At 38.0% G+C, this 7,414-nt stretch overlaps 1 long non-coding RNA gene across 2 annotated transcripts; it reads right to left on the reverse strand.

Annotated features, from left to right (window-relative positions):
- Nucleotides 1-591: 591 nt before the first annotated feature.
- On the reverse strand, nucleotides 592-7,164 carry LOC145776342 (uncharacterized). 2 transcript variants are annotated; one of them, XR_014290207.1, is made up of 3 exons: nucleotides 7,079-7,164; nucleotides 5,814-5,987; nucleotides 2,252-2,398 (listed from the first exon to the last, which is right to left on the reverse strand). It is a non-coding gene; the product is annotated as an uncharacterized LOC145776342 (long non-coding RNA). The 2 variants fall into 2 exon arrangements; XR_014290206.1 differs by lacking the exons at nucleotides 5,814-5,987; nucleotides 7,079-7,164 and adding an exon at nucleotides 592-1,613 and having other exon boundaries at nucleotides 2,274-2,349.
- Nucleotides 7,165-7,414: the final 250 nt, after the last annotated feature.

Consider the following 7,414-nt stretch of genomic DNA (forward strand, 5'->3'; position numbering starts at 1 on the left):
CTTTTTCACAAGCAAGACTTTACACAAACCAACTTCAATGTGAGCCTACCCAATAATGTCGATAAGTTATTTGCAACGTGAGTCGATTGACCAGAGTAGCCTAAGTGGACCAGAAATATGTGGCCAAAACTTGATTACCTTTTATCAAAATGTTTGCACATTGGGAACAGCAATCACTTTGTTTCAAATCAGCAAATCACTTTTTGTCATTGGTTCAATGTTTGCAGACGTCAGCAGTAGTTTATGCGCTTTTGTTTTTGGGTGTGAATCAATTACAAAAGATGGCTTTTGCAGTAATTCCGTCAACCGTAAACTACATCTACTGTAAAATTCTAAATCTAGTTGACAACATGAAAAAAGCCATTTCACTCGTTTACACACAAACGTGCATTTTTAAAAATCAATAACCTTCAGTTTTGTCGAAGCAAAACGTCCAAGCTTTCGTGATTTTTTTTTGTGTGACAATAGCAATCAACCTAAAAATTATTTTTTGCAAGATTTGATATCTTGCTAAATGTATTTATTTTTCGTATCGTTATGAGTTCCATGAGTTATGAGTTCCATTATTAGGCAATGTACAAATGACCTTCTCTTTTACTTACGAATACGATTTGACTAAACGATTATGATCACTATACTTCATCAAAACTGTTTGCAAAATGATTTCATTCAAAGTGATCATTGTTGGTAAGAATGGAAACATATCACTTTGTAATGCATCGTGACATAGTTTACCATTCAGGAGTTCTAGACGCTTTTCGTTTTTGTAGTGCATGCTGAAGGCCTAAGTTGGAACGAGCTCCTATCAAAGCAAGTGACAGCAAGTGACCTTTGGATAGGTTGTTGTTCAAATACCATGTGACACCATTACCTCACTTTTCTGTAATCAACCGCTAGCTAGACAGCAAACCAGACACTTTTTACATCGATTCAACGTCTCTAGACGTTGAAACAATGTTAAAAACGAATAAATAGTTTCCTGGGATGTGCTGCGAAATACAAAAGGTTTAACCGTTTTAACGTTTAACGGCATGTATAACCAAATTGGACAGTGTGAGTGTGAAAAGAAAACTGAACTAAGCACAATTGTCACAAATAAAATGTTTACTAAAGCTCATTGCTTGATTTAGTTATAAAATCAAGTGATGACAGTATACGTTCGAAAAAATGTAGACTATAACATGTGGCTCAAAAATAACCTTAAACAGTTCTATGCGGTGATTTTTTTCTCATTCTCTGCAAGCGTCGAACAAAGCTAAAGATTTTTAAAATGCGTCCGGCAAAACAACAAGAAACGCAAGTCAGACACCAATTACGATTTCATTGAAGCGTGGTCGACGTCCACGCGTAAGAGATTAATATTAAACGATGCAAATGTGTTACACTTCTACGATTGAGGTTCGTCAAGATTCAAGCACGTCAATTTGCAAGAAGTGTGCGGTGATGGAGGGTTTTTGAAAGGCATCTTTCCAGTAACGCTGTCGACGTACTCTTTGTATTTGACTTCTTTAAGTTCTTTGCACCCAAGCTTGAAGTTTGTGCGTTGCGTATAGTTTGACGTAGCCAAGGTTGTGATATACCGAATATTGGTCTCTTTTGTAATCAATGCAAGTCTGAAAGCATCATGAGTCATGGCTATTGTTAAAATCGAGACAACACATAACAGACTATAGCCTACCATATGACGTTCAATCACACAATCAAAATAAAATCCTGTTGAAATAAATTATATTTTTAAAAACATGGAGTCAAAACAAATTACTATCTGTAATTGGCATGGTTGGAGTAGGCCATTGAAAACATTTTTGCCTGGTATTTTTGGTTATACTCTGCCGCAACTCATGAAATATGAACAAAAAATTGAAGCCAAACACGACATTTTCGGTGTCGTGTTCAAAGAAAGTAGGCTATTGCCCAAGTTACTAAAACGATGATTCTCTTGTGGCAACACTTGCCATTTGTGTTATGTATTCACCTTCCGACGGTTGCATTTTTAAATGAAAAGTGTTTCTAGATTTGTATAGCAACCTGAGTGCATGGTGATTAGCCTCATGTTCCAACAAATTTACCCTCAAGTTTTACTGATTAAATTGGATAGCATCTTTAGTGAGCTACGTTGCCCATAATCTAGCTCACCTGCGCAACCAAGGAAACAGGTCAAAACGGTCAGTTTGTGGCCACAACAATACGCCAACATCGGCTTTAGTTGTCTTGCATGCAACAACAAGTATGCACTTTCACGTCATATTTACAGACGACAGAAGCTTTTTTACCTTTCTAATAAACGAGACATGATTCCCCTGTTAAGATAGCCATCCTCCACTACTACCATTTCGACCATTAGGTAGTCAGCTAAGCCAATGTGCTTGCGCAGATTTTCGTCGAATATATTCAGATACTGAAGAGAAAAAAAAGATAAAAGAAAGCTATGCAGTTTAGTTTATTTTTTTTATTTTTTTCTACAATACAATTAAAAACAAAAACAATATCGTATCCTCAAATCATATTTGCAACAAAAATATTAGGTGCAATTCTACACTTGGCCCTGTTTTTCTACAAGAAACATACGTCACTTTACAAAACGCATTGAATTCGAATATTGTGATATAGGCCTAGAGCAGTGCTTCCCAACCTTTCTCAGTTCGCGACCCACTTTTAGTGCAAATTTTATTGTGCGATCCACAGTGAGATTTGACATCTTTATTATGGCACAATGCTGCCATAGCATATTCAGAAAAAGCACAAGATTTGGATACAAAAGCACAAGATTGCAAAATTGGACATTTGCAACCCATTTTGCGCCAATTTGAAGAATAACATGACTGTGAAATCAACAGTTTAGAAAAGATACATGTTTACAAATCACTGTTCTCTTTTAAACACAATTATCTATTCATTTGTGTAAGTAGACAAAAAAATTTGAAAATTGTGAAGAAATCCTTTTGCTTTCAACACAAGTTGTTGAATGTGGTAGAGCCACCAGACTGCATATTAATTTAATTAACATTTTGAATTTTGGCTCACCATTTCCCATTCTTAACCAATTTTAATTTGTGCCAAAATTCAGGTGGTTTAAGATGGACAAGTTCAGAAAAAGCATTGGTAGCGTGAAATAGTACACACCACTCTTTGGCCAAATCATCTAATTCGTCTTCATCGATCACTGACGAAAATAAATTTAAAGGTAGCCGGTTGCAAGCGTAATTTGCGCATAAAGCAAGCGAATGGCACACACAACCAATAACTGGTCACGCGACGTACAACGGATAGATAAAATTTAATTACGGTAATTTATTATTTTTTGATTGCCCAGAAGTTGTGTAAACAAATGCTTGTGTGTGATCACACAATTCTACAGTAGGTTAAGCCCAAATTGGCGACCTATCTTACATACCGAAGGAAAATTGCCTCTCCTCCCAATTCCCTGACTCGTACGCCTATGCTTAGAACCAGGGCATAACATTCTTATGCATAAAAGTTCTGTTGTGTGTCACAACAACTTTTCCACTAGTCTATATAAGTTAGCCTACCAGTGATTTTCAACCGGTGTTCAACGGAACACTAATGTTCTGTGAAAGATCGCCAGGTGTTTTGCAAGGAATTTATCAATTTAACAACTGCTCCATGGTGCACTGGTCGAAAATCAAAATCACAAGAGCTTCGAGTTTGCAAGGCCTACGAGAGGGGGGTACGGAGGGTACGGCGTACCCTTGAGGCCCAGGCATGTGATATTTGAGGGGCCCGAAATTGTGATTTTATAGTTTACGCGCAAAAATGTTTCGTTAAAACCATCCTAAACGACAAAATTCAAACATAAAAGTTGTTATTCGTTAGTCCTTGGGGGGCCCGTAATGTAGCAAAAGGGCCCGGAAAGAAATTAGGTGTCCAAAGTGGTGACTTAACGCTTTACGTGCAAACATTTTCTGTTAAAAGCACCCTAAATTAAATCATAAAAGTTGGTTATTTTCCTGTCCGGGGGGGGGGGGGAGAATAGTGTAGCAAAAGCTGGGTTGAAAAAACACTATTTTTTTTTAATGCCCGGGTGTTTTTGGGCTTTTCTGTGTTTTTTAAAAACTATTTGAAAAAGGGGGCAAACTTGATTTGAATCTTTATCCTCGGACTGACAAAGCCTTGATAGGTTATTCCTGGTTGTTTCGCATAGCCTACTTGTAGACTGTATAAGAGGCTCTTGAAGCAGGGCGGTTACCCAGATTGGCAGAGTGAAATTTCCGATTGTTGAAGTCTTGTTGCCGGGGAATTATTACATCTAGTAGGTGCCACTGAATGGTGAGCAGTCCTTAGAATGCGTTGCTCAAGCGCACACTCCGAAAGTCGAACCAGCACCGCTTGATCTTGAAGCTTCTTCGTTCACGAAGTCACGCGCTAACCAACTGAGCTATCGGAGCGACTTAAACCTTACATTATGTCATTATTCAGATGCATGGGAATAGAATTTAATCTAGGGTAGGCCAATGCCAATCTCTGTTGTTATAAACTTGTATTTTATGATGCTCAGTCTTATCTTATCTGGCAGCAGGGCAGGGTAGGCCTATATCATATGAGGGAAATTACATATTTATCCTCTTTCATATTCAGTATTATTGTGCATAGCCTATTAAAGTTAAAGAATTGTTTTATTGCAGCTTGATACTATTATTGCGCACAGATGTCCAATTCTGCAGTAAAATGGTGTACGGTGTGCAATACGCCCAGTGGCGTAGCCAATGGGGGGGTTTTGGGGGTTACAACCCCCCTTTTGGTACGCGTGTGACGTCACAATATTGAGAATGATGCTTTCAGTTTAAAAAAAATTGCCTAGTTTTAAACAAAATTGCATTAAAAGATCGAGTTTTGCCAATACCAAACATTCAAACATCTCAGCCAGGAATTAGTAACAAGAAAACACAGAGACTTAGCTTTATTTCCGAAAAATGCCGAAGAAAACATGATCTTATCCTTTTGCTATGCTACCAGACAGCACCATTTTACAGGAATATTCGTACCCACATTTTTGTTGAAAATGCTCTCAGAATGCACCAAATTCAAAGTAATTTTTCAAAATTTTCTGGGGGAGGCCCCCCAGACCCCCCGCCGCTGGGTGGTCAAAACCCCCCTTTCAAAATTCCTGGCTACGCTACTGAATACGCCTAAGCAAACATCACACGTTTTTCCCAAGACAAAGGGGGCCCGGAGTGAGAGGGGGGCCCGGAATGACTCTTCGTACCCCTACTGAAAATTTCTCTCAGAGGCCCTGCGAGTTTGTCTTTCTGCAATTCTGAACTGAATATCAACTTTGTCCTTACACAAACAGCCCCAGATATTGCACTGAGCAAAACCTAAAGATTGATTGATTCGATCTTCACGCTCTGACTGAAAAAGTTTCTTTGAAAGCTTAATCTTGGAAGTTTCGCTTTGAACCTCTGACCTTTGAACCTCTGACCTTTGAACCTCTGACCTTTGAACCTCTTTTTACTTGTAGAGGCTTTGAACCTCTGACGAAGGCCTGGTCACTAAGATTGACATAGTGAAGTTTCCGATTGTGTTGTAGTGTTGTTGTCGAAGAATAATTATATCCACTAGGTGCCGCTGGATGGAGAGCAGTCCTAAAATGCGTTGCTCAAGCGCACACCCCGAGAGCCGAACCAGCGCCGCTTGACCTTGAGTCGGGCATGTAACTAGTGAGCTAACGGGAAAGTAAATGAATTGTTGTTGTTATGTTTATTGCATCATTTTTAAGTATTCTGTGCATAAAGTATTAAGTGGCTCATAAAATGTTGTAACATAAAAAAACACGAAAGTGTAACGTAACGTACCCGATACAATTGAGCAATAGCTGAGTCATCGGTGGTCTTTTTCTTTTCTGTGAACGTCGCATAATCGTGGGTTTCAGTAGAAGGCTGATTATGAGATACCATTGCAAATGCGCAAAGCTTGTCCTTGTGTTTAGCATCATATGCTCCAATGGAATAGTTTTGTTTCAATGAGGTCTGTACATCAATAAAATATTTAGCAGAAAGAAAACAAACAAAAGTTAGATCAGCTAGATGTCATAAAGTATATCAAAAGTAGGCTAAAGCACATGAATTGTAGTAATAATAATAATCGTGTTTTATTTGCGACCATTGCGATAACATACAGTACACTGCGATCACAGATGCGATACAACAGACGACAGGAAGCAGCGACATATAGTCTTCGAGTCAGCTGCTCCCCTTATTTTGGCTTGCCAATAAGTGTCTTTGCCGAGACACAGTCGCGTGCTCTGGAGCGGTGTCGAACCCACGACTTTTCGAACGTCGCGCAGACGTTCTCACCACTCGGCTACGCAGCCGACAAGTAGCTGTAGACATTTGTCGTTTTGGACCTTATTAACAGATGAACTTGGAAAACAAGATTACTGTTGTTGTCAGAATGTTGCAGGAGAACATCTTATAGAAGAAAAATTAAATGCCAAATAGCTGTTTCAATGCCAGCAAAGAAACTTTAAGAATATTTGATTGTAACCAAGCACTTCATACGCAAGCCTACTTTTGCACTTCATGATTCTTTCTGCGCCATTACATAGTATAAGCTACTCCTGCATTTATTTTTTTCAAGCGCACAATGAAACTAAATTTCTTTGATTTGTAGATGAAAGAAGACAAATGAATTGACTCTCGAACCAACAAAGATAAAAAGATTCATAAAAATGCATTTTTTTAAATTAGTGACGTCTGCACGTCGCGAAACAGTAAATCTCAACTCCACTGATTTTGAACTTATTAATTTCGCCTGATAACTAAAAGACAAAACTTTGATGTGACCGAAAGCCGATAATGATTCATAAATGAGTTTGTAAATACTTCGTGGGAAACAATGTTTTTAAAAACACCAACTTCAATATTGTGACATATTCTTGAAATGGGGTGCTTTTAATTACCTTGCATTCGAGTTTCAAGGGCATGAATTGTGCAACTTAATTGAGTAATTCCGATCCCCTAACCCTAACCATCCCTAATAATACCATAAAGTGCAGAAAATTTATTCAAATAAAAAAGAATTTTTTTACTACAACTTTAAAATGATTGGAGTCACGTACCCACGTCCTCTCAGATCAGGGATGTCCAACCTTTTATTATGGTGGGCCGCATTGTCACTTTAAATAATTTAATGGGCCGCAGAACCTATTAAATTTGAAGAAAAATGGGTACATAAAGAAACAATTAAAAACCATTAATTTCATCTTTGAAAAGAGGAACAAATGACACAAACATAAAAAGAAACAAAAATTTATTTCTACAATACAAAGTCAATGAGATTTTTGACATTGTTTTCCAGCTAAGTAGGCTATATCAACATTTGCATTAAAGGACGTTGTCTTGATTCTTAAGATGTTTGCTAAGTGTATGTCGGTCAGTCTGTTTCTTTCTGTAGT

This window comes from Aplidium turbinatum, chromosome 8, assembly GCF_918807975.1.
Source record: "Aplidium turbinatum chromosome 8, kaAplTurb1.1, whole genome shotgun sequence".
In the NCBI taxonomy this organism is placed as follows: Eukaryota; Metazoa; Chordata; class Ascidiacea; order Aplousobranchia; family Polyclinidae; genus Aplidium; species Aplidium turbinatum.